Source organism: Varanus komodoensis, unplaced genomic scaffold (genome assembly GCF_004798865.1).
Source record: "Varanus komodoensis strain SLA01 unplaced genomic scaffold, ASM479886v1 scaffold46_3, whole genome shotgun sequence".
Taxonomy (NCBI): Eukaryota; Metazoa; Chordata; class Lepidosauria; order Squamata; family Varanidae; genus Varanus; species Varanus komodoensis.
In genome coordinates, this window is record NW_025336044.1 from 1,272,152 (window position 1) to 1,298,202 (window position 26,051).

The following is a 26,051-nucleotide window of genomic DNA, read 5'->3' on the forward strand; positions in this document are numbered from 1 at the left end:
TTTCCTCAGAGGCTTCTGACTCGGTGGTTCAGGAGGAGGCGTTGCTTGCAAAAGGCTTCCAGCTTCTCAGAATCGAGTCTCTGCAGAAGGCTTCCTGCATCCAGGGCAGGTTGCATTACCCTGTGCAGCTGTGGAGACTCAGCTATGAAGATGCGAACTGTCCAAACCCACTACCCAAGTCTGATTGCTCAAGCAGACTCGGTCCCTTCCCATCTAACTCAAGCCAGCCTCCTACTTAAGGCTCACTGCTTGCTGGAGCAATATAAAGAGGACCAAAGTGGACGAGAAGAGCATTACTCTTCCCAGAAAAGTACCTTGCCCACCTCTCCCTGAAGTATGGGGGCCCTTGAGTATCACCAGGTAACAGTAAGGTTTAAAGGGGCTTCTGACAGTCAGTGGGAATGGTCTGGAGCCTAGATTTACTCCCGATTCCTCTGACATGGGGAGGAAATCCCCAGATATTGGGCTGAAATGGAAATGGAGGTATTTCCCACAGGGTGGCCGTGTGTTTGACTTTACAGAGGACAGTTCTCTAAGTAAAGGACTTGTATTAGAGGACTTGAATCCTTTTTTGATGGGTTATCTAGTCCTGGTTCATTCTGAAGATAAGGAACCACAAGAAGGGAGAGCTGTAGTAGCCAGGAAGTTGCCCACCAACAGCTGGACTGCAATAGCTGGGAAGGGGCACAGCTCTGGCTGTAGCTGGGCTCACTGTGTTGAATTAATTATTGCATTTCCACAGTGCCCCACATCCGAAGCTCTCTGGGAAGTTGTACAGTTGTCATTGCAGCCGTTATGGCTAAACGTGCGTTTCTGCTTAGGCAAATCAGCACAGCGCTCGTGTCATGCCGATGCGCGTTCCCATCTTTGCTGGTGCCAAAGAGGCTGCCTCTGTTTCCCGCAGAGAGAAAACCAGGGCCACGGATTGCCCAGAGCGTTTTGCAACGACAGGGCAGGGGAAAGCGGGCACTGCGCTCCAGCCGGTTCTGTGCCTGGTCAGGCAGATCCGTAACCGGTTTCGCCTCAAGCGGGCTCTCGCTCCACCCGCCTCTGGCGCTGGGAGACCTGCGGGAGCCGGGCCTGGGGTCTGGGCATCGGCCCCATCCGCCTGGAGGGGAGCGGACTCCGACGTTGCAGGGCAGACTGTCCGGAGCCCCAAGGTCCGTCCCTCCTGAAGGGGAGGAGGCAGCTCAGGCAGGGGGAGAACGGGGTACCAAGCCCTCCGCCTTCGGGCGCTTCAGCCCCGTGCAGCGGCGCTTGGGCCCCGCCATCGCCGGGTGTGGCCGGGGAGGTGCGCCAGAGCGTCTGGCGCGACCCCTCCCGGCTGCCTGTGCCCCCACCTGCTGAAACCCTGCCCCAGACCGGGCTCAGGCTGCCCACCTGGAGAGGGGCTGCGGGAGGTCCCCCGGCGCGGCGCTTCCTCCCGAGCAAGGAGTTTGCCCGTGCAGTTGCGGCTTTTTCATGCTGGAGCGCGGGAGGCGAAGGGGCCAGTGACGCCGGGGCACCGGCGCGCCCTCGCCGTTTAACATTGCCTCCTGCCTCCCCCGCCACCCCCCCGCCCCATGCTGAGCACCATCCATTTCCTGGATAAGTTAAAGTCAACACATCTGTTGTGCTCGCGGCCCCTCCCTCCCCCCTCCCATCTGTTTGGCACCCCCCCCCCCCCCCCCCCAGCTTTGTTGTAGGGGTGTGCGTGCTTGTGCGTGCAAGAGGCAGTCTCCCTCCGTCCTGCTCCCGCTGATGGGCTCTCTCGCGGCTGAGCTCCCCTCACCTGGATGCTTGTTCCCAGCAGAATGATCCGCTTGGCTGGCCAGGCCGCTCGCTTCGCCTAATCCCCCCGGGCTGCAACATCGCGGCGGCCAAGAAGCGAGAAAGAGTGGGCGAAGGAAGACGCGAATCCTCGGCAGCTCTGGCGTGAAGCGTCCTCTACTTCTGGTAAGAGACGGTCCTCTTGTCACCCCTCTCTTCGCTGCTCGTGTCTGGGGTGTCCGCTCCTACTTTTCGCCTACCCAGCGCAGGAGAGATGCTGGCCAAGAGAAGGCAGGGACCAGGGCTAGGGAGGCACAGCGGTGGAGGAGGCGAGAGAGAGACCGCGAAGTCCCGGGATCCGATCGGGGGGCCGAGGTTCCGCAGTGCCTGTAGCTAAGATATGGTGGAAGGACGCTTCAGGAAGACAGCGAAAGAGCTTTGGGGTCTCTCTAGATTGCAAGCGGGGCTGTAGGTGGCCGCGTTACTCCCCCCACCCGCCACGAGACCTAGTACATCTGAATACCCACACTCGATTCCACGCTGCGAGAGTTCCAGTTGGGTGTGTTTAGCTGGCTGGTGGTTTGTTTCAGGTTGGTCTCGGAAAAGGCTCAGCAGTGAATACGCATTTAGGGCTGGGGGAAATAGCTGCATTTCTGCACCTAGTGTGATAAACTTTCTGCCGCGCGGGCTGGTTTGTATTTTCTGTAGATTAAATTTCCACAGCGTGAATTTAAGAGACAAAGGAAAGCATCCTGGGGAAGCTGGAGACAGTAATGTGCATGTAGCATCGTAAATTTAATGAAATGTCCAATGAACCAGGGACAGATGGCGGGTGGGAGAGAGATTTTGTCTTCGACTCTCAGTTCTTCGAACAGCAAAGGGTTAGCCGTTAGATTTGCGCTGGGAAAAGGCTCGTGAGCCAAGCTGGCCTCTGGGGAGCCTGCCACGGATATTTTGCAGTGTCATCAAAGATGAACTTTGGCGTGGTGAGCTAATTTTCCCAAAGTGGAGTGAGTGTCAAAATGTGGGAAATGGGCTGGCGACAGCTTTCCCAAGGTTTGCTTTTCCACACATCAGCCAAGTGGGAAGCTTCAGTCCCTCGGCTGGACTCCAAGAATCTCATCTCCCAAATCCTGGAATTGTCTTGTGACTTGATTCTGCAACCCAGTCTGCCCACAAGGACCTTTGCTTAGGCCTTAGCCAAATAAATGCAGTAACTCATGGATCAGGCCTGTCTTCCTTCGAAGGTGCCAGAGTGCTGATCTTTTTAGTCTCGTTATATTACATAGTCTTTCTAGTCTGTGCTATGGCAAAGGGTGTGTGTGTGTGAGAGAGAGAGAGAGAATTTATTTCCAAAATAACCAACCTGTCAAACCCAAATGAATGTCTCTTGTAGTAAAGCACACACACCTTTGTGATGGTTTAACATGCAGGAGAAAATGTGCAGGATGCGGGTCTCACTCCGCGATTTTCACATCATCCTGAAATGCGCACAGGCAATTACATTAAAGCGTAATGAGAACCCTCATCCTTCTGGGCTTTGACCCTTGAGTGGTCCCTTAAGATCGGGTTCTAGTCTTTGCATTTATGTTGGCAAAACAATAACAATAATGAAAAATAAAAAGGGAAACCCATCCAAGAACTTCATACCCGAGATGAATTATGGTATGAGACAGAGGATGGGCGGAAGGGGGAGAGATTCGATCCATTTGATTAAGCTGCTTTGGGGGCAGAAATGGTGGGGAGGGGTTGACATCTGTGCATCCTAATGGAAAGAGCCAAACGGATCCTTGAAAAAATCGTGTGGACTCCAAGGAAAGAAATATATGTGGGGGATTCCAAGGAAGCACATACGTGCGGAGGAAAGCATCGTGCCTGTTTCTGAATCGGTCATTTTAAAGAAGTACAGCTGTTGGTTTGATCCAAAGCACGCATGTCGGAGGCTGGAGGTCTGGGGTTGCGGATAGAATCTTTTCAGTCCTTGGTGCTTTATTTCTGGTTCTTTTTTACTATGCTTCGGCCCTATAGAAAGTCCACTGAATTACTAGTCCACAAAACCATCTGCAAATATTTCTGTGGCCTGCAAGGGATGGATTGGGCATACCCACACTGTTAAACAGCCCTGTCTGGCTGCCTAGAGAAGATTTTTCCATGCCACACATGACCAAGTCCGTGGGCCACTTAGGAGCTTGTTCACCTGCGTAAATGCCAGCTCTGGCATTGGAGTCATTTGCCCCAGGCACAAGTATTAGCCACCCATTTCATAGGTAAACCAACATTTTGCGAGCGGCTGCTATTGTTTTTGCCTTTATTATACGTGCAGGTGTGCCTTCTGTCATTTAGAGGCAATCAAAAAGATGTACCTCTGTTTATTTTAACGCTGAATTCACCTGCGGGTTTACATTGTCCAGTTTGCTAAGGCAATTAAAGCAGCATTTTCTTGTGCCGGGAAGCTGTCACAGACTGAAGTCATTGAAGGCCCACGGCCTGCACTGGGGTTGACTCTGGAGTTATGGATACAAAATGGAAGCAACCTGGTGCTGCACTTTAGTGGGTTTTCTGACACGCTTTCTTTCCAGGATGCTTCTCACACGTCTGGGATACCAGGTGTGTTCCTCAGCGGCAGTTCAGGGCTGAGGGTCCAATCCACCCACAAAGACCTATGTGCCAGCCCCACTGAATTCAGTGGGTTTTACAGCTGGGTAGACACATCTCAGATTGTTTGGTATCCCCATAGGGAACAACGAGGGTTGCGATGCTCTCAGTTCGAACGGAGCCAAGCAGAGGGAGACTTTCCGGGTGCTCAGTAAGAGAAACCGTGTGTCTGGAGACAAAGAGGGCCACCCCTCTATCTACAATAGGTGTTTCAGCAGGAGACCCGTTTTGCATCCAGCTGTGCTTAAAATAGTGAGAATAATGAGTCGGCTTCCGTCTTCAATTCTGTAGAGAGCAGGCAGGAGTGGGACATCACAGCCTCACAATCCCCCCCCCCCCCCCGGGCACGTTTCTGGGATTAGGGCTGTGGGATCCTAGGGCAGAGCTGGACTTTTGCCGCTGCGGAGCAGGCGGAGCCTTGGGGACGTGTGAGGAAGGTCTTCTGCTCTTCCGTCCCCCAGCCACTGGCACTCCCCAGTGGAGCCTGCGGGTGCTTTTAAGGTGGGGTGGAGCAGCTTTGGGGGGGGGTGTCATTGTTTGCAGCTGCAGCCTCATTCAGGCTGGGGCTGGTGGGGATGGCACACCCTTGGCCGGCCTGCATCGCTCTGGGGAGCCAGCAGCTCAGGCCAGCTTTAGATGCTCTTCCCAGCTTTACTGCCCCCCCCCACACCTTAAGCAAAGGCCCCTTTCCCTCTGTGCACCTCCTGGGTGGATCAAAATGCGCCTTCAGCACCCCTTTCTCCTAGGGCTCGCAGGAGGGCTGGATGCAGCGGCCAGGGACACTGGGACTCCCAAAGAGAAATTCGTAAGCCATCCAGAGGCTTTTAGTAATGGGACAGCGTATTAAAAACTTTAAATAAAAATGAATGGACGAATGAATGCATGCATGGCCAGCCACAGATATATACTCAACGTCTTGCAGCTTTTCTGTGGACCGTGTGAGCTTGTGGATTAATGGTGGTTTGGGGACCAGTCTGGACCTCTGGGCTAGCTGGAAGAAAAGGTCTCTCTCAGGAGAAGGGCTATATTTAGAGAAAAGGCAGAACTCTGTTTCGTGTAGGCTATTTATATGTTCCCCCCATGGGAGACACTGCCCAGTTGCTGAAGAAGCACGCTCAGCGAATTCTCCTGCTTGCTTGCCGGTGCTTTCGTTCACAGGCAGAATAATAGCTCTGCTCCACAGGGAGGCCTGGGGCAGGCATTGCCCAGGTGTGTCATGCCTGCCTCCACTCCTGCTGCGCCGGACGATCCCTGGCCAGGCAGCCGGCAGTTCTGCCTAGGACCACACCCTGGCCCCAAAATGCCCCGTCTCCTTTCACGAACGCTTCCCGTCCCAGCAGGCACCCGGCCCACGAACGGCTGTGGGAGTCCTGGTGGAATTCAGTTTCTGAGACCCGGGGGGTGCAGAGGTGTAGCGTGCTTAGGTGGGGCTCCCCGGCTGTACCCATGTGCCCATGGGGCACCAATCTATATTCCATTTCCATAGGGTCCTTTGCATGTACACACGCCTGCATTAGAGACAGTGACTAGGATTCGTTTAACTCTCACAGAAGGCAAAGCCACTCCTTTACTTTCACATCCAAATCATACCAAATAAAACCAGTTCTTCAGTTCGCATCCCAAGCCCAGATCATCCTAATCCAGGGTTATTCTTCATTTGCAAGGCATGGGGGAAATGGCACGCTCAGAAGAGGAGTGGCTGCTAAGGGTTAAAAGATAGGCACGTCACTGTCTCTGCTCCCTTTGTAACGAAGCTCGGGGAAAAGCGTCAAGTGCCACCAGTGAAAGGCCTTCATGGAGGGGCTTTGGAGTGTCTGTCCCTCTCTCGCCCGCCATCCTTCAGCCTCCTTTGAGAAGTACCTTCTGGCATTGCAGCCAAACAGGGGCATCACCTCCGTCGGCATCACTGGAAGGCAGACTCCGGACGCTGGGTTGGCAGCCCCCTTGGGAGTGGGGCACATGTGAACTCTGGCTCAGCACTGAGCTAATTTCCCGTGGTCAAACTCTGGCTCGCCTTCTTGGGAGTGAGGGAGCAGGGAATCCTTGCACCAGCAGAAAAATCAAAGCTGTGCCCTCAGCAATATGCTGCATCCAGCTCTCGGCTCACCTCTATGGCCAATTCCACCTTTAATGGGGAGAGCAGGCAGTGCTATTAGAGGAAATGTGAGAGTCCAGCATTCAGAAACTCCCATTTCTTCTTCTCCTTTTGCTGGGCACGCTGCCCTTCCTTGCAGAGGCAGAATGACAGTCAGAGGGACCGTGGGTCTTGCAGAAGCAGCCAAGAGTCCAGCTAGCTTAGATTTTTAAAAAGCACTCTTAACAATTCCTGTTTTTAATTCTCATTGAATAAGTGGATTTCAGTCTCAGAGGGCCATTTCCCTCTTCCCCTCGATCCCAACAGAATCCATCTCAGAATTAACCCGTACATTAAAGGTGCCACGGAAAAGAAGCTCAACAGCAGGGCATGTGATTCAGCACAGTCTTTTTAAAGACGTGTCCCATTCCAGCTTTATTCTGGCTCCCTGAGGGTGTACTCAAAATAGGGTGGCCAATTTTTCCTGGACCTCTGTTCACAGGAACTTCTCTGCAGACACATGCGGGCAATGATGTGTCCTGCAAGGTAGTCCTGGGTCCTCTTTTAGTGAAGTTTCTCTGGTTGAAAACCTTCCAGAGGGCTGTGCAGGTCAGTTTTTGTTGAAGGCGGTGGACTGAAGAACTGCTCTCCACCACCACGGGATGGGAAACAGATCGCGGAAGAAGCAAGGCACGTGGGCAGCAGTCATAAGGCCGAGGTTCAAGATGAAAACAAAATATCACATCCTCTATGAATGCAGAATCACCTTTAACCATTAGGACACACTGTCATAAATCATGCGGTCAGAAAGGGAAGGAAAGAGTGCCCTTGATTTAGAATGAGAGATCGCCAACTTTCTTGATAAACCTGGAACATGTTGGCTTGGGAAAGAATGCGCTCATACTGGAAAAACAGGGTTGAAGGTCAGGTAGGGAGACGTTTTTCGCCTTCTCCCATATTGCCAAAACATAACATTTTTCCCACAGCAGATAAACTGACTTTCTTTTACTAGCCCATGGGCAAAATCTGGCAGCCCACTTTTGATAGGAAGAACAGCCGTATTTGTGGCTTGAACATATGCACTGCCTTTTGGCTTGAAATTAGTTTCTCTTTGCTCTTGGCAGCTTTTGCCATGCAATAGAGGAATTGGTCACTTGTGGGAGATCTTGGGGGAGTCGGCTTGGATTGGGGCTCTTCGTCTTTTAAGGAAGCTACTCCTGCATAGCTGGGGGGCCGGGTGTCCTTTGCCATGTGAGGAATGGGAGGGGGCAAGCATCAAAGAGGCGGTTGAGGCCCCATCGGTGAGGGTGTTCAAGGATAGGCTAGACATACAGAAGGTAGACATGTCGTGAGCGGAGCCGGCTGGAGCCGGGGTCAGACTAGATGGCCCTGGAGACCCCTTCTGACTCGCTCCGTTTCTCTGTTTCTAAAGTGCCCCTGCCTGTGTCAATGCGATGAAGTCAACAGGAGACTTCTCAAAATGGGCTCTCCTGCTTGGTTCTTTGGAAGCAGGGGCTGACTTAAGGCACCCGCTTGGTCTGGCTTCAACAGATGGCTTCTGTTCTCACTGGTGGGAGGAATAGTCCTGCCAAAGAAAGACAGCAGAAAGGGAGGGGGCGCAGGACATGTTGAGAAGGGGTGATGCCTGACAGCGTGCAAAATCTCACGCCCGCAGAAGTTCATTAGGGCTGCGTGAATCGGCCCCATCGGCCCCTTGGCAGCTCCTGCAAGTCCATTCTGTCAAATTCTTGCCTCATTCCATGAATCATATTTTCAGATAAAGTTGTAGGAACACTTACTTTTATTTTTGTACGCAACCTTCCCCAACAGATGCGTTTTGCGTGGGCCTTTTCTGAGTTTTGTACAGGCTTTCCAATATCATCCTGCATTCTGAAGGCAAGTTTTCAGCTACTGAAACTTGGAGCTCTGTTTAAAAAGTCTCCCCCACACCCACCCCATGGGTTTTGGGCAAGGACCTACAAGCATACATCCTTGCCTAGAATACCTAATTAGTCAAAACCCCCATTTTAAAAGAAGTGAGCTTTTATAGTGACCAAAACTCTTTGCTGCTGGAAACAGGATTGCTTTTGCTTTTTTGCCTTTCTAGAGTCTTGGGAACAGGTAGAGAAGATGCAGAACTCTGAGAAGAGGTGGGTCCATCCATGAATGGGTAACGGCTTCTGACTACAAAGGGGGTACTCTATGCCTCCCTCTTTCATGAGGAAAGAGCACCTGAAGCTTTGCTTTCTGGAGAAAACAAAGTAAAAAGTAACCCTGGTTATGGCCTCTCTGGGGTTGGCACCCACGGATCTTTGAAGCAGACGCATCCTGGGTCAAGGCTTGGGTGAGGCTTCCCATTTTGGCCCCCTGCAACCGGGTGCCCTGGCGCTCGCCCAAGCCCAGTTTCCCGGGTGTGCAGCCGCGGTGCTTGGGTGTCTCGGTGGGGTCGTCACTGGCAGTCAGCCCGGGTGTGAAAAGCATCCTCTGGAAAATGGGGGTGTGGCTGGCGAGGGGGATGCTGGGCCAGTGACGGCTGTTCCACCGTGCAGCTTGGGCACTGGCAGGACAGCTGTCACTTGCGGTTGTCTGAGCAAGCTCAGCAAGAGCAGCAAGGAGGTCTTGCTGCTGTTGCCCAATAGCCCACAAAGGGGTCAGTTGTCCAGGACTGGATGGCATGAAACCCATGCAAGTCATGAGAGCCAGTGTGGTGTCGTGGTGAAGAGTGCAGGACTGGGACTCAGGCGATCTGGGTTCGAGTTCCCGCTCAGCCATGGAGCCCACCGGGTGACGCTCAGCCAAGACTCTCTACCTCGCAGAGTCGCTGTTGTGGCAATAAGATTGAGAGCAGGAGAAGAGAGATGCAAACCGCCAAGAGATCCTTCAGGCTATGGGGTGGTATAAGATTCAGAGAAACAAACACACTCATGGCCATTTTTCTCCACACAGACCAGGACAGGGGGTTTTCTAACTAAAAGGCTTCATCATGTTAAAGTGGATCAGAGAAACTCACATTGGGGTTGCTAAGATGGGCATTGCAGATGCCAATAAGAAAAGAGACAAGTGAAGTCAGAGTTTTGGCCTTTAGGAAAATGTGGCTTAAAGATGGGTTCCCAACCGAACACCCCTCCAACCTTCCAAACTGAAAGAGTCAGCACTTTCAAGGTGGGTCTTCCTTGGAGGTGGTGGGCTCCTCCACACTGGATATATTCAAAAAGAAACTGGACAGCTGTCTGGGTGGGATGGTGTAACATGGTGTCCTGCAAGAGCAGGGGGCTGGACTCAATGGCCTTCAGGGCCCCTCCCAACTCTACTCTTCTAGGATTCTTTGGTTCTATGATTCCTGTTTCAGGACTAAATATCTGGGACTTCCAGGCAGCCCACCCCTTTAACCTGATGTGGCACCCTCAGGCGCACGATGCTAGCTCTGCCCTGCTCCCCCCGGCATGCCCACCGAACTTTCCTGCAGAACTTGAAACTGTCTGATTCTCATCAACCACCTGGCTTTTCTCTGGGTCCCTTGCCCCTGGCAGTTTGGCTGCAGATTCTGCTCCTCCTCTCCATCTGAGCCAAAATCTGATGTACAACCTCTGAATGTTCTTTGATAGACCCATCACGTTGGGGAATGCTGTGAATTACAGGACTTCCTTTTGTCAAAACTTGCCTAAGACTGCTCCCTAAATATTCGTGCTGTTGGCACTCATGCTAAATCATTGGGAGCTGGGAACTGTTGCTGATTTACTGAAAATTGCTCGCAGAGCTGCCTTCTGGCCAGCTTTAAATACCTTCTGGCTTTAGATATCCTAGACCTGAAGGCCTTGGAAACCAACAACCCAAGCAAACGACTCAAAGTTTGGAAACAAACTGGGGGCTAACTTGAATGGATCTCATTGGACTATACAAGGCTCCAAGTGTAATTTCTGAATGCTCTTTTACGGAAACTTGAGGTAGGCATGTCTCAATAGTCTAAGTTAGAGCTGAGCAAAGCATCATGGCCCCCCAATTCAGCCTCTGCCCTGAACCCCTGTGCCCCTAATGTTTTCGCTTAGGACAGGAACTGCAGGAACTGGGTTTTCAAAATTCATTGTTGGACAGATTTACACCATGGAGGAGGCTCGATATTTCCTTTTTAATTAGAAACATCTTGAGAAAGCTGGTGGACTAATTAAAACCATTCCTTTTTGCAAGCAGCCTCCTGTATTATTCATACATGAGACAGATTTAGGGAGCCTGAGTTGCAGCATCCTGTCCCCTGTCTTGATGTGGAACCTGCCCAACTAGATCACACTTCCAGGAGCAGAGAGAGAGAGAGAGAGAGAGAGAGAGAGAGAGAGAGAGAGAGAGAGAGAGCGCGAGCGCGAGCCTTCTGTGCTTGCTGAAGGAGGTTTGCTCATTCCATCTTGCAGCAAAATCTCTCTAAGAAGGAGAAAGGTTTGCCATTTTGCACGTTCCTGCTATGGGCACAAGGGTGCTCCTGGAAAACTGAACAAACCTAGGAAGAAGAATAGAGAGTTGACTCCACCTGGAACACACTTGTGACTAATTCACTGGTTAATTATAATGTTTCCCAAAGGCACCTTATGTAAGGAAAATACTTAAAGTTTAAAGATGTACTACAAGTATTATAAAAAAGCAATATATTATTGTACAAAATAATCAGCTCCATAAGCCCAACGACGCCAACAGACATTAAATCCTCTAAAACCTGCAAGCCCACAAAAATACATTGAAACCTGTCTTGTGATGCGGCTGCTGTGGAAAAAGCCATGTATCTTATGCTTGTCCGCCAAATGGATCTCACTGGCAGGCTGATGAGAAGGGCTGCCGAGGGGGATCTCAAAAATTGGATCACAGTTTTCCTGGATCGTCGGGAGTCTTTTATTCTGCTGTTTACTCCTGGAAGGAATTGGAGGGTTTGTTTTTTAAGAATGTTCCAGGAATTTCATTCCATTTGCACAAGTGCCCATTACTGCCAGTGCTCAGTGGTCCTGATTCATTTTAGTACAAATGTGCAGAAGTGTCAGTTTGCATGACTGTGCACTAGTGCAAATTTGCACAAGTATTTGTGTGACACCCCCGAAAAAAGTTTTAAAAGAATGCTTAAATTTTTCAAATCACATGAGATTTACGTGATTTGAAAAAGCTGGGCTGCTGTGGAATCTGCAGGTCAAATTCACCAAAAAACGAATTTGTCCAACTCCCCAGTGAGTTTCTCCAGCATGTAGTTCTGCACAACGCTGTGCTTCTCTCACTTCCGTTCTTCCTCCAGCCCATCCTGCCATGAGATTCGGGCTTCTCATTAATATCCTCTTTCTCTACTACATCGTGAACTTTCCACTCCACCTTTTCAACTCACCTGCCTCTCTTTTACTCCTCCTTTGGATTCCTTCTGAGGGGGAATAAATTATCACAATGCTGAGCCATATTCCTAGTGCTGCATGGGCCGTTGCCCTCCCATACTGGCGGTGGCAGTTAGCCATCAGGACTAGCAGCATCAATCTCCTCCTCCTCCTCCAAGAATGTGTTCAACCCCCTTTAAAGCCAACCAGTTTGGTGGCCACCGCTCCCTCTCGAATTCCATGGCTTACTTGTGCTGTGAGAAGAATTCTTCCCTTTCTGTGCTGGGCATCTCGTTCCAAGCAGCTTCCTGGGATGCCCCACCGGATTCTAGCATTCGGGACAAGAAAAAAGCCTCCCTCTCCATTTCCTTTGCACCAAGCACCATTTTGCACACCGCCTGCTCCTGACTTGCTTTCTAAGCTAAGCAAGGCCCCAGCAACCTTACAATTTTTCTCCACCCTGGTACCTTCCGGTGTTTGGGAGCACAGCCTTTGAATTTCCTTGGGAATTACTGGGGCAGGGCAGGGCAGGGCAGGGCGGGGCAGGGCAGGGCATCCTTGCACAAAAACCCTGCCTTGTTTTATTGAGCCACGCAGAGGCACTTCGAATGCCTTGCTCCGGCCAGCTGGGGCCAAGGGGGCGAGTGACATGGCAGCAGCTCTGGTGTGGCCCCCGATCCCTAACCCCTTGCAGCAGATGGCCCAGACTCCACCCTCACCCCTTCAGGCAGAGCTGGGGAAACGCCTGCCCAAATCCCCGGAGAGCCAGTGGGTGCAGTGGGGCTTATTCCTGAGGAGGCAGGTGTAGGGTTGCCCAGCTATGCTTCTCATCTTTGAGGCTGGGAAAGGGGCTCCCCTGAAGCGCACCTGCTTTGCTGGCAGAATGAGTCTGAAGCCGCACCCCTGAGAGCACCTCCAAGCAGGGCTGGAAAATGCGGCCTGGAGCCCTGGAGAAGCATCGCTGCCAGCCAGAGCTGCCAGCACTGGCTGGACCAAGCCTCCGAGGCAGAAAGCAGTGCTTTTGCCTTGCAGCCGTGGGGCTGGCCAGGAAAGCCTGTTTCCAGGCTGCAGTGTGGCAACTTCTGCGACGCGCCCTCCGGCAGCCCCCCACCCAGCGGGCGGCCAGCGCCAGATGAGACATCCTTTCAATATTTAAAGAGCACCACAGGATGGGAGGCACCAGCTGGCTCGGCCGTGCAGGCAGGGACAGGGGGGCGGGGGAGGCTCGCTGGCAGGGGCCACTCGGATGCACTTTCCTAATGAAGCTTTTCCTTGGGGAAGGGAGCACAGCATTCTCCTTCTGCTGCAGCCTCCCCGGAAAACCGAAGAGGGGAAGGGCACTGCGGCTCGTGGGCAGGTCTCCAGAAGGCTCACCTTGGCAGCCTTCTGCCTTGCTCAGCACTCCTGACTTCTGGGAACCTGCAGCCCTCGGCGGCGGTCCCATCAGCCAGGGCGGGCGGAGAAGCCAGCCGTGCTGGGATGCCTCAGCCACCCACCCATCCCCCCTCCCCTCCCCTCCCCTCCCCTCCCCTCCCTGGGCTTTGCGGGGCATGCACCGATTTTGCGAACTCCGGTCTGCCTGGTTTTCGGCAGATCTTGCCAGGCTTCCCTCACCCTGCTTTCCTCACGTGGGCAGGATCAGATTTTTAGGGACACATGCAAATTTTGTTTCACTCACACTAATGCACAAACCAGCAGGTTTGTGCATTTGTGCAAATCCCCCTCTTGCATGTAGAAAGTGAGCACATTGGCAGGAAGCAGCGCAAAGCCCTTCCGACTGAAGCCATGGTTTGTGTTTCTCTGAGCAGGGAGTAAAAAGCTTCCTGCAGAACCGCTTCGGCTCTGGGAAAGTAGTAAGTACAAATCAGAATTTGGCAGGAGGTATTTTTTCTTAGCTGGTGCCATGGAATGGATGTGTTTGCCTGAGAACACGTCCATGGACACACTTGGGGCGGATCGTTAATACACTCTTAGCTTTGAGGGTACTGCTTGTGAGACCCCCCTTCTGTTTCTGTATACTGCAGAGCAAAATGTTCAGCTGCAGAACTGTGAGAGGACAGGGAAAGGAGAAGGACTCACAGGGCGGGCGGGCAGGCAAATTCTGCTCCCCTGGGCATGGAGAAGAGGCGGCTTGCAAGCCAAATCTGGCTTGGAAGCCCTGGGACAATTGTCACCCTTGTCCGAGTGGTCCCTGGCAAAAGGATGGTTCAACCTGCCCCCTTCGTGCCCCTTTTGTTGAGGAAGGAATGAGTAATGGGCGACAAAATGCACCCCCTTTCCAGTGTGTTCGGCTTTGTCCCATTGCTGGCCCCACCTTGGATGCCGAAAGGTTAAGTGCGATGGAATAGCAGCTTCTGTAATTATCTTCCTTGCTCAGTTGCACAGTATTAATTAGCAGCAGGCTGGCAAAAAACAACAACAACGCCACTGTGGTCTTGGGGGCGGCAATGAGTCGAAGAGAAGCGGGATAAGTTTCACTGACTCTTTTTTGATCAGAATCGTTGTGCATGAATTAGAGGAGAGACCTGGAAAGAGGATCCCTCTTTTCTGCATGGGTGCTGAAATCCTTCACGTTTGATCTTTTAAAGTATTATTTTCATGTTGCGGGGGAGAGGACATAGGTGGTCAGATCCAGTTGCTGACCCCTTAGGCAAGGGGCAAAGGTAAAACTACAGGAGAAAGCTGATGGTGGGAGGGGCCCTGAGCACAGAGCAGGTGCCCTTAGGCCCACTGATTTATTTATTTCCCGGTTTATATCCTGCCTTTTTCCTACAGAGGGCTCAAGGCAGCTCACATCATTCTCCACCTCCATCATATCCCCACAACAACAACCCTGTGAGGTAGGTTGGGCTGAGAGTCTGACTGTCACCCAGTTGGCTCCATGGCCGAGTGGGGACTCGAACCCGGATCGCCTGAGTCCCAGTCCCGTGCTCTTAACCACTACGCCACACTGGCTCTCATTTCTGATTTTTACCCATCACTCACAGTCCTAGCCCACGGAGTGGCCACGCCCACTTCCAGCCCATTTTCTAAGCCTGCCTCGAGAGAGAGGCCACTTTGGATCCCCTGCAAAAAAGACCGAACTTCAAGAGTGCCCATCAATGGCACCTTCTCAAACTGGGGGGAGGTGTCAAATAGGTGCCACAGGCATCTGTCCTGGGACCGGTACTCTTCAAAATTGTTATTAATGACTTAGATGAGGAAGCACAAGTAAAAATAATTAAATTTGCAGACGACACAAAGCTGGATGGAAAGCAAATGCCCGGGAATACCGAGGGAAGATACAGGGAGTTCTTGATAGGTTAGAACGCTGGGCAGAGAACAACAGAATGAAATCGACTAGGGACAAATGCCGAGTCCTCCACTTTGGCACAAGAAACCTAACGCATCACTACAAGATGGAAAATACTTGGCTCAACCATACTGCACAGGAGAAGGACCTCGGGGTTGCTGTAGATCACAAGCGAAATAGTAGCTAACAATGTAATGCAGCTGCAAACAGAGCAGATGCTATTTGAGGCTGAATTAAGAGAAGCATCACTTCCGAAACGCGTGAAGTACTAGTTGCACTAGCACCAGTCAGACCTCACCTGGAGTCCTGTGCCCAGTTCTGGGCAACTCAGCTTAAAAAAGACACAGAAAAGCTAGAAACGATCCAGAGGAGGGGAACAAGGATGGTTCAGGGACTGGAAGCAAAGCCCTATAAGGAAAGATTGAGGGAACTGGACATGCTGAGCCTCAGGAAGAGAAGACTGAGGGGAGAAAGGATAACACACGACAAGTACCTGAAAGGCTGTCACAAAGAGGAAGGACAAGTTCTCTTCTTGACCATCCCAGCCTGCAGAAGACGGAATAAGGGACTCAAGTTACAGGAAGCCAGGTTTAGATGGACACCAGGAAGAACTTCCTCACTGTCAGAGCAGTACGACAATGGAGCCTCTTACCTGGGGAGGTGGGGGGCTCTCCCACACCGGAGACATTCAAAAGAAACTGGACAGGCATCTGAGTGGGTTGGTGTAACTGGGTATCCCACACCAGCAGGGGCTGGACCTGAGGGCCTTCTGGCCCCTTCCAGCTCTACAGTTCTAGGATTCTATGAACTGTTTGTCCCTGGACTTTGGCTGGTTCATCTGGGTCAGGAGGAAAAAAGAGCGAGAGAGAGAGAGAGAGAGAGAGAGAGAGAGAGAGAGCGCGAGCGAGCGAGCAAAAGAGACAGGGAGACAGCAAATGGCAGAAAAGGAGAGAGAAACAGGGTGGCAGGAAGGGGGGGAGAGAGAGGAGTGGCCCACTCATTTTGTCATCAAGTCCCCTGGCAGACTGCAGCCTCTGACGGAAAAGGGGCCCTTCACTCCCCGAACTGTAAGGCACGGAGTGGGCCTTTCTCTCCCTTGCACTTTCTGTGCTGGGGCTCCCTTGAGTCAAATCTTAGGGTCCCTGGAAAATAGCCTCCTAAAAGAGGGGTAACAATGCAAAATTAGGGGGGAAATGTAGTTTTGTGCTGTGCGCGTTGGCACAGCTCAGCTAGCGTCCCACCAGGGGGCTTCTGTGGGACGCCGGGTGGCAGGATTCGGTCGGGGTTGCAGCCTCCCACCAGCACAACAGGGGGAGCCCTTTGGGCCGCAGGGGGCCTTGTGCTAGACTGTCTCCCAGTCTAGCCTGGCCTACCTCACTGGGCTCTGCTGAAGATAAGATGCAGACAGGGAGGATGATGGGTGCTATCCAGCTTCAGCTCCTTAGATGAAGGGGGAAGCAGCACAGAAATGCCACTGTGTGCGTTAGCCACGGATGGGCGAATGTACAGGTTTTGCTTTCCCCCACATGGAGTATTTTTTCCAGTCTTAAGTCCTTTCCATCCCATTGCTGAAGACATGTGTGAAAGCTGGCAAATATTTATGCACAAGAAAACGGTTCATCCAGTCCTCACTAGAGATCGTACCTAATCCACTTAGCACCCTCCTGCTGTTGACAAACCCTTCAAAGGCACTGCTGCCGGAACGGGTGTTCAGCTCCCCATTTGCCACCCCTCCTTCCCTGGCCTTCATGAAATATCGATGGGAAGGAGCGGGGTGGCGAGGGTGTTCCTGAGCAGCAGATGAGTGCATGCGGCCAAAACTGGCCCCAGCTGCCCTCTTGAGAGGACATGAATTTTGCACTGGCCTGTAGAACTAATCTAAGCGCATGCAGCAATTTTGCTGAAGTATTGCTGGATGAATACGATTAATTTTCCACAGCTTTCCTGAGTGCTTGTACAGCACCAGTGGCCAAGAGTATATGAACTGGGGAGTTTCTGGTTTCAATCTTTCCTTGGCCACAAGCTTGCTCGGTGGCAAAAGCCCCCATTTCTCAGGCTCAGTTGCACTGACTGGAATATGGGCATAATAATAGTGGTTTGCCTTAGAGATCCGTTTGCTAGGGCTATCTTAATTGTGTGTGGGCCCTGAAAATGGGCAACACACTCACAAATGCTTGGAATGGTATGGAAAGGTTTTTACTGAAAAGCCCTAAAATGAATTATACCATCGAATCATACCTACATATTCTTCCAATCGCTGCTGAGCTGGTAAAATTGTATTGGCAGGAAAAATAATAAAAATGGTAGTTTACCGCTAGGGAGTGGTAAATGCATCACGTTTAGCTGGAAAGCAAATTCAGTTTAACCCACTGGCCATTCTGTCGTGCTTGGCTGCAGGATTTTCTGACCAAAGGCCAGAAAATCTGGGGAGAGGTTGTTACTGGCATGGCACTGTGAGGGCAGCCCGGTGGGGAGTCGTGGGGGGGGGGGATGGCCCCCACCTCCTCCAAAGTAGCCCACCCCTTTCTAATTAAACAAGTGCACATCAGTGCAAACTGTATGCAGTGCCATAAATCCGGAAGCGCCTTCCACTTCGGCATCATGCACGGATATTGTAACACCTTTCTACTCATGCTTCTCATGTTGCTGCTGTTTTCCTTCCCATCGTCTTCCCATTGACAGAATTGGAAATGTACAGGAATTTCTTTCTGTTGGCCAGTGCAGGGTGCCTGGATCATTAGGATGTGAATTAAATTTTAAGCATGATATATAAAATTACAATAAGAACAATAATGCTTTTTTATTTAAACTTTTAGTTTTAAATTGCTTTTAATTTTTTTTAAAAATTAAATTTTTGGTGGATTTAAGTTAAATTTATTTAATACTTCTATATTTTGTTATGGATTTTTAAAATCTTAATTTAATTTTGGCTAATTTATGGGTTGTGTGTGTGAGTGTATTTTATTTGAGGTGTTCTATTATTTTATAGTTTTATCTTTTATCGGACTGATTCTTGCGTTGTTGTAATTGATGCATGTTTTTATGTTCTAGTTTTGTTAGCTGCCCAGAGAACCTGTGGGTTTTGGGGTGGCATAGAAATAGAATCCAATAAACAAATAAATAAAGCATAAAAACAGCAGTTGGTATTATCAGTTTGGCCTATAACAACACTAAACAGTATTGCCTTTTTTTTAAGAAGCAAAGGCCTAAAAAGCCCCGAGGATACAAAGACTATGGCAAAGGCGCCTGCTGAGCTTCACTGGGAGGGTATTCCACAGAGCAGGCGCACGCGCTGGCAGGTCCTGCCGCTTGCCTGGCTCGGCGCAGGCCTTCAGAGCGCTTCGCCCAGTGCTTTCTTTTCGCCAGGGGCAAAGGAGCTTTTCCTTCCCAAACTGCTCTCAGCCAAAGGCCTGACTAAGAGACTCCAAGCTCAAACCAAGCCAGAAACCAGCCCTGCGCTTGGGCGCCTCCGGCTCGCCTCCTCCCCTCCTTCCTCCTCTCCGGCGTGCTAGTTTTGTCTGTGCGCACAGGGCTGCAATGGCCTCCCTTCCGCTCCGCGAGAAAAGCGTCCGCCTTCGCAGGCTCCGCGTAAAACGAGTTAGCGGCTCTTGCGCGTTGTCCTGCCTTTCACCAGTGGCGCCCGCGGAAGGGGGCGCAGCTGCGAGGCGGCCTGCGCCGCGAGGGGTCGTTGCCGGGGCCGCGCGGATCCGGCCTGCGCCTCCGGTCGCCTTTGCGCTCGAAGGCCCCGCGAGGGACCCGCGGGTCTTGCAATCCACGGAAAGCGCCGGCTCGCTTGCTCTCGGCTCTCCTTCGTGTGCCGCCGCGGGGGGGGGGGGGGGCGCGGGGCAGGGCTGGGCATCTTCCAAAGGACAAAGAGATGGGCATGGCGAATCAACTGAAGTGGGGGTCACGAAGGCATAACGCGGGCGACCTGCAAACTGCCAGGAGGTGGGAGGATACGTGAATGCACTGGGAGATGGAGCTATGGCCCGATGTTTGGTTGGCGTGTTAACCCATTCTGCGCTTGGTCGCTTTCCTAATTAAAAGAAAGGCGATGCTGCACCATGTTTCCCCCTGAAGGAAAATAGCAAAATCAGGTGCTGGTGGTGTTAATTAGGAAACATGGACGGGGTGAGAGTGGAGATGGTGCCGAAGTTCATTCAGTTTGCATTAAAATCTCCTAATTGCTCAACGGTGTGCTTTCCAACCAACACACAAAATGCAATTATCCTTCAAAATTCATGCCTCTCCCTGATTTTTGCAATGGGATTCTCCAATCCAAACTAAACATACAAAAATGCATTCAGGAAAAATGCAGACGTAAACACATGAAAATAATGCTCCAAAGAGCATTCCATTAGGAAAATCACTTGCAAACATGCATTGATTGCGTGAAATTTTGTACGAACATGCATATATTAGAAGAAATGGCCATATTTGCACATTTCCATGAAAAGTTTTTAAAGGTTTCTAATTTCAGGATGGACCGAACTTAATATTGGAAAAATGAGGAATGGAGAGACACTGAAAGAGGAAGATTTGTAAGGGACCGTGGCTGCTAGTGGCATTCAGATCAGACTCTTCTGCACATCATATCTCACACAACCCTTAGGATTACGTCTTGTTTGACATTCGCTATGTGCAGAAACATCTTCTGACTGGATTGTCCTATTGTATGGGTTTTCTGGGAGGGTGTGGGGTGAGAAATCTTTTGAAAACCAGTTCACTTTAAATGCAGCTTCTGGACAGAAGAAATTTGGCTGCTGCTCCCAGTCCATGGCGATAGCTTAGATGCACCAGCTAATTCACCCAAACAAGGTCCAACTTCATAGCTGCATTCCTGAAAGACCCGCCCCACAGCCTGCAGTGGCTCCGTAACATGAATCAGACTCTCCACAAAGCTTCAGGTTACTTCCCGTGGGGTAAAAGAGGATGCGCATCACCAGTAAGAGGGCAAAAGGGGGCACAGATTTGCCACATGTCACACATGCCAGTTTAAATGCATATATGCCAATTTAGGCAGGCCCGCTTTCATTTCAATAATTGCGGCCAGTGATTTGTGCAGCTGTTTGTGGGCTACCGAGAGTCGACTGAGGACTTTAAGGCCTCAGTTTCTCTCCCTCCTTCTGGTTCCTTATCTTAAACGCGGGTGTGGGGGGGGACCATGCTACAAACAGAGGCTAGGGAGGGTCTTCCATGCCAAGCAGGGATCATGGCCACCCTACCCATGAGGAAAGGCAGACCAGGGTTTGTTGTGTGCATTCGTTACTTAGGGGGGGGGGGGGGGGGGGGGGGGGGCGGTGTGCTTGGCTTTGCACAGACAGATTAATGCAATGTGGGGGTTTGTGGAGGGCTCCCCTTGCAAGACAAGAGCTGCCGCTTCCCCCCCCCCCAACATTAAAAGACACATGGGGATGAGCAGCGCATGACACATACCAATTCGGGGATGATGCTCTTCCATTGCAGTCTCCACTACAGGGGACCCCTCTTTGCGCCCCATTCAGTTTTTCTTCTACTTTTAAGCAAATCTGACTAACCCACTTTTCAATTTTAAGTTCCCGGTATTGTTTTTTGGACACTGAGCCCACATGTTCCTCTTGTAGGGCTTGATGCTTCTCCCCTCCCGGGCTTGGATCCAGGAGAGAGGGAAGCCCCCCCCCCAAGGAGGGCAGTCCTTTTTTTTTTAATCCCCCCCCCCCATGAATCCAGCCCTGTCTCTTCCCCAAGTCAACACCTTTTCTCACCAAAGGTCTGTTGCTCCGAACCAAACAAGCTCTTGCACTTTACGCAGAGAACACAAGCGTGTCATTCACGTGTTATGTGAAGGACTATCCTATTTACCTGGTGTCTAACAAGCTAAGAGGGAGTTGTACAGCTTGGTTCCAAGACTGGAGCACCTCCCCTCAGGCACCCACCCAAACGCCTTCAGGTGGTCCTGGCTCTGTCAAGCCAAGCAGACCTTTTTGAGGATCTCAGTGCATAGGCAGACTATCAAGACATATGTTGTCCTTCACCTGTCCTCGTCCGAAATCATTTAGGACTTCCACTAGAACCAGCACTTTGAAATAAGGTGTACTATTTATCCACATGTGATCAATGGCTTGTAGTATTGCAGTATTCATCCAGCTGAAGTCAGGGCTTTTAAAATAGTTTGTTCTTCACAATTTTCTTGAGTCCCAGAAGGTCTTTTGACACCAGTGGATTCACTCCCCAGTCAATGAGTATAGGATTTCAGGAGTACTGCTTCCCCCCAGTACTAAAAGAATCTCTTTGGAGGAGCATGCTGTGGATTCCACCTCCCCGACCCCCCCTGTGGTCTTTTGAGAATTACGGGTTGTCTGTGACCTCTCTTCTTTCATCGTGATATAATGCTCTAATGTCTGAAAAGCATTAGGGGAAATTTGAAAGCGTGAGCATCTGACCAGCAAAGATATATTGGCAAGTGGAGTTTCCTTGGCAACAATGGACTTGCCAAAACTTACTGCAGGAATATAGTTCTGCGCACTTTGAGGCATGGATCACGCTGCCAGTGGAATATTAGCAGCATTAGCGGGATGCAGTATAATTATGGGAATGGCTGTTCGTATAGAGGAGCTGCTTTTGATAATTCATGATGCTGGTTTCCCTCGATTCTCTTGCAAAATATACCGGTTGACCTTTTCATCTGTCTACATACTGTTGCGAATAATGCCAGACTCAGATATTTACAATATGGAAGGTCAGGGCAAACTCAGAACATACTTGCTTTTCTTGAGTGGATTTGACAGCTCCTTTTGAGAGAGAGAGAGGTTTCAGTGGGAATCCAGAAAACAAGCAGTTCTGCAGTTTCCAGAATGATGGATGCCATTTCATAAATGAATGGGACTGTTATTTTTTAATGATCCACATCTGCTTTACGTGCTTTTAGAATTATTTGATATGAATGCACAGAAACTTCAGTGGGGTCCTCAGAAATGGGAATCATGCTTTTTCCTATGTAAACCCAGGTCTTGTAGGGGTGGGGCGGGCGGGGGATAAACGCTTCTTTCTGAAGCAAGGCTGTTGGATTGCTTGAAGCCTGAAATGCCTCAGTCCAGATGAACCCTTCACTCTCAGCTCGGATCACTCGTTCCCCATGAAAACACTTTACTGGAATGAGACAATTTTATCCTTGGATTTTATTTTACGCACACAACACCAGAATGGCCATCAATAGATGTAGGTTTTAGCCTGACCCTCCCTGGGTCTATCAGTGGAGGAAATATAATCACTGCAGTGATATATTTGGTAGCAAAATGGTTTCTTTAATATTTCATTGAGTCTGTTTGCTAATATGTTCCAACAGGGCTGGATGCGGTTTCTCTCCCAGAGCTGCTTTGCTGCCTTGCCAAAGATGCATCTTTCTTGACCTCCTGCCAGTCTGAAATTTGAACAGAATGGATATGCGAACATCGTTCTAGCGAGATAACAGGGTCTCTAGAAAAACAACTTGGGGAAAGAATTTGTGCGCCCACCTGGTTTGGCCCGGTTTGTGGGATAGTGGCTCTCAGACGCTATCCATGGTGCTGAAAGCCGCCCACCTAATCTCCGTACCCTTCAAATGCCTTCCAGGTCTTGTGAAATACCTCCCAGCTACTCAAGTAGGATAAATGGCACATGCAGCTCACTTAATAAGTCCCACTGAGAGTTCTTGCGATACCACATCCATCTGTTCACTTCCTGGATTCTTTGTTCTTTTCAAAACACCATTGGAATATTTGGGGTTTGTTTTATTTTGAGTCTGACGGTGACCAAAGAAGGCTCTCTTAGAAAATATATGCAAAGCTTCAGCCTGCAAGTATAAAATCTATTCCCTGGTCTGGGTTTTAGTGAGCTACTCAGACACTGACCCTAATACCAGCCCTAATAATAAATCTGCCTGTAATGGGCTTAGGAAGTTTGCTGCTATTTGATCGATAACCCAGAAGCTGGTGCGGATTGCATCTACCAAGAGCCACCCAAAGAGCTCTGCAGTTTGCAAGAATAATGATTTATAGGTGCAATTTTGTGGCTGCTGCAAAATAAACATTCAGGATAGAAAATTAAAACGTTGGCCCTTTTTTGCACAGTGGGGTCTTCTGAGGTTCAAAATAAGGGTAAATAGAGATCTTTGGCCATTAATTGGATCATTGACAATATATTATCCCAGAAACCTGGAAGGGTAAATGAGGAATGGCCTGTAACAATTTGCAATCTGTACATCTGCATGAGTACCGGGGCTGAGCTGGGTATTTAAAATCTCATTGGCTGCGATCCCACCTGACTGGCAGGCACCTGCTTGGTGGAGACACTTGCTGGCAATCCATCATGGGGTGGGGGGGGCACAGAAATGAATGGAGTTGTCATGTGAGGGCGGCTTAATTTTTCTTCAGAATTCCATATATATTAGGAGAAAAGGCACCTGCTCCAGCTCACCTTTCTCTTGCCATACCAGGAAGCAAACAGGCACGGCAGCAGCAGTCACTGTCCTTCAAGTTTGGGTGCAACAAAACAGAGAACTGTTTTGGATCAATAATATTATCAAGTAATTGATTTTTTATTATTATGAAACATCCCGCAAAACCCATCCTCACATGAAAAGGGCAGGGGATGTGCAATTGGGGGAGCCGACAGGATGCAAAATGCACACTGTGAGAAGACTCCATTTAAGGTGGGCCAAATAGATGCTTTTCACAACAGCAGTTATTAGTGATAAACATCCTAGACTTTCTTGATTAATTATCACCTGCAGTGGGACTGAAAGCCATTCTCTTTATTCAAGCAAACAGCTGAACTACTTGATAAGTTGTCAGTCGCGCTGGAGTCCTCCTCTGCAGTTCCTTCGTTAGAGAAATGCCTCTGTCACGTCATCTGTGGGTCACTGCTCCAGAGAGCTTACAATATCACTTAGGGTGGAGGGGGATGCCACAGAAAGAGGGGATACAGCTGAGGAGGTGCAGCCTCATGCACTTTGGCTTCAACCATAAAGGCAGGTGTTTCGCCTATATCATCGCTCGTCACTCCCTGCACTCCCCAAATGCCCACAGCGGGCAACTAGTCCATCTTTGCAAGGAAGCCTGATCTGCTGGAGTCAGCACGGTGCCCTCACCTTGCCAGCTCAAAAACCTCGTTTCCATCACAGCGGATGAAGCTGCCTACGCAGTAGGACAGTCTTCTCCAACCTGGTGGCCTTCAGAGGCATTTGGACCACAACTCCCAGGTTCCCCATCCAGCAGGGCCATTGACTGGGAATTCTGGGTGCTGCAGGCCAAATGTGTCGGAAAGACACAAGGCTGGGGAAGGCTGTTGTGGGGCTTTGCACAGCTCACTGAGGTCTTTAGAGGACCTCCTCTTGGTGTTCCCCATGCACTGATGCTCTGGCTGAAGTCCTCCGGGAAAGGAGGCTGTCAAGAGCAGTTCCATTTCTCTGGAGGTCAGGCAGACACCAGCGCAGTGTTGTTTCCAGCCTCTGCCAAAACCATCTTAGCTCTGCAAAGCTTTTCTCACAGACCACCATTTTAATGCATTGCTTTTATGCTTTTATCTGTTTATTATTTTATTGCTCATCGATCTGCCTGGATAAACAAGTGCTGTAAAGAAAGGGAAAAAATAGTCAGGTATGTCATGATGCTTATGTGAATTCATTTCCATGTGATGTTCTGCATGAAAATGATGTCCGAGTATATAGTGTGTGTATGTGCGGGCAGCTGTGAATTTGGAAGACTGGGGCATCCTAGTTCTCAGGAACTGGGAAGGATAAACATTTGAGACATGATCTCTGAATTGGCTGATGTGATGCTGAGGGTCAATGCAGGACTGTTTCAAGAGTTGCCCTTGCATTCACACAGCGGAGGTAATCTGTGCTAATCTCCAGAGAGAGGCAGAGCACACTGCACGAGAACAGCCGAGGGAGGAGGTGACTGAAGAGGATTCAGAATTTCCACAAGCTGGAACAGGCTGGGATCTCAGGGCAACTTTAAAGCCCTGCACAACTGTTCTGGGTCAACACAACCGGGCTTTGAGGGGTGAACATGGGGGCAAAGAGTCCCTCTGCCACTAAGCTTGGGGGAGTTAGGAATGTCAAGTCAGAATTCAACGTGTGTTCTGCCAACTGATTCCAGCCAAAGGGAGGAACTGCAAGGAAACTAGCCTTCTATGGAGAGGTACCCCTTAGGAAAAGCCAGGCTATTCCTAAATCTGAACAGCCAGTGGACTTGTCCTTGCTGAATACAGACTCCTGTTGCTTCTTTTCAGCACTGGCCTTTGATTGTGTTCTCTGTGTTAACAAGTGTTATAACTCCTGGGAATCCCTTTCGGCGTTGGAACCAAAAATGATAGCAGAACCTAGTAAATTCAGTGGGTGGGTGGGGTAGTGTTGTAAATAAAGAAAAAATGAGCAGATAATTTGATTGATTTGGTTCTAATTTATTACATTTGCATGCCACCCCATAGCCATTGGACTCTCTGGGTGGTTTACGACAAAGCAAGATACAAAATAAATATGATATAATCAAAAGTTTACAATAGCAAAAACCAAACTTGATATAAATACAGTATTATAATCATAACAAATGCAAGTTTGAATACAGTATTTGCAACATAGCAATGCGAAACCAACAAGGTTACTCAAGACAATGATGTGGTGCATAATATTAAAGAATGGAATGCAGCTATATTCCCTCCCTGCTCAAACCCCCAGACCCAAAGCACAAATTAACTAAGCAAACAGGTCAGGACAGGCCGGCTTCAACCTGCTCCCTTTCCTACAACGCAGCAGACTAGCCCAAACAGGACCCGAATGGTTCCAGAAATAAAGCCGATCTTTTGTAGAGTTTTTTCTTCCCTCGCTCCCTCTCCCCCAACCCCCCTCTCTCTGTGTGAATGTGCGTGTGAAGAAACTGAGTGTCTCACTTTAAAAAACCAAAGTCATCCCTTTAAAATCTACGAA

The 26,051-nt window shown here is 50.1% G+C and overlaps 1 protein-coding gene across 1 annotated transcript in view; it reads left to right on the forward strand.

Annotated features, from left to right (window-relative positions):
• Window positions 1-1,720: 1,720 nt before the first annotated feature.
• The window catches only part of SV2B (synaptic vesicle glycoprotein 2B), a 54,530-nt gene continuing 30,199 nt past the window's right edge, over window positions 1,721-26,051 (forward strand). Inside the window, exon 1 of the mRNA XM_044445023.1 lies at window positions 1,721-1,935. The gene's annotated coding sequence lies outside the window, so the exon portion shown is untranslated. The remainder of the gene's footprint in view (window positions 1,936-26,051) is intronic.